Genomic DNA, 1,544 nt, shown 5'->3' with positions numbered 1-1,544 from the left:
TGAATCAAACAATCTGATCAAAGCTGCTAGTATATGGGTTGCAAGACAGTTGGGTCTAAAAAAGCCGATGAGAGGTAAGAAAGTGGAACCATGGTGGAAAAGAAGAATCGAGGGAGATATTAAGAGAATAAGGTGGGAAGTGAACATATTGGAGAGGGAAAAACGAGGAGAAATCAAATCAAAACGAAAGGTTAAAGAACTGGAAAATAAATACAACATTAAAAGAAAGGGGCTAACATTGGTAATTGAAGAACTTAAACAAAAGTTGCTGGCAAAGACCGCAAAAATAAAACGATACGAACAAAGAATAACACAATACCGACAAAATCGGATGTTTGAGACTGACCAGAAAAAGGTCTATGAAGAATTGAACGGTGAATTTAATGGTGAAAGTGTGATACCTGATGCTGAAGAGAGTAAGAGCTTTTGGAGTGGTATTTGGGGGGTGGAAAAGGAACATAACCGAACAGCGGACTGATTAGAGGGATTTAAGGGAGAGAGGGATTATGACCAACAAGAAGCTCTAGAAATATCCGAGGTGATGGTCAAGAAACAATGTAAGAAAATTCCAAATTGGAAAACTCCTGGTTGGGATGGCGTTCAGGGGTTTTGGATTAAAAGACTGGATACGATGCATGGCAGAATTGCGAGCCAACTCAATGAAATTTTAAACGGAACAGCCAGGTTACCCGAATGGCAGGACAGTCTTATGCCAAAAAGATCCTACTAATAGTATTGCAGTCGATAATTTTAGACCGATATCCTGCCTACCTCTGATGTGGAAGCTGACAACAGGAATACTTGCTGATAATATGTATGACTACTTTGAGAGGGAAAGGATATTACCTGAGGAACAGAAGGGGTGCCGCAAGGGAAGGCGTGGAACTAAGGACCAGCTGTTAATTGACAAGGCTATTCTAAAGGATTGCAGGAAAATACACAAAAATCTGGCGATGGCTTGGATTGATTATCGGAAAGCATATGATATGGTGCCGCATAGGTGGATTGTGGAGTGTTTGGAGATGTTTGGGATAGCTGAGAATGTGAAAAAGTTTCTGATTGATAGTATGAAGACATGGAAAACAGAGCTATCATCATCGGGCGAGAGTTTAGGAGTTATCCACATTAGAAGAGGGATTTTTCAAGGGGATAGTTTGGCACCACTATTATATATTTGTGAAAATCAACAGCAGGTTATGATCTTGCCAAGGAATTTAAGGTGAACCATCTTCTTTTCATGGATGATTTGAAACTGTTTGGGAAAAGTGAGGACCAAATAGATTCATTAGTACAAACTGTGCAGTTGTTTAGTGAGGACATTGCAATGAAATTTGGGTTGAAGAAGTGTGGTGTGTTGTTAATGAAAAGAGGAAAGAAGGTGAGATTTGATGGTATTACCCTTTTTGATGGGCAAATAATGAGAGAAATTGAGGAAGAAGGGTATAAATATTTAGGGATTCTTGAGGTGGATATGATGAGGGAAAAGGAGACAAAAAGGGATTTGGGAGAGAGTACAAGAGAAGGTTGAGGCTTGTGTTGAAATC

Source organism: Montipora capricornis, chromosome 13 (assembly GCF_036669925.1).
Source record: "Montipora capricornis isolate CH-2021 chromosome 13, ASM3666992v2, whole genome shotgun sequence".
Lineage (NCBI taxonomy): Eukaryota > Metazoa > Cnidaria > Anthozoa > Scleractinia > Acroporidae > Montipora > Montipora capricornis.
The sequence above is the reverse complement of the archived record's forward strand: the minus strand, read 5'-3'. Positions refer to the sequence as shown.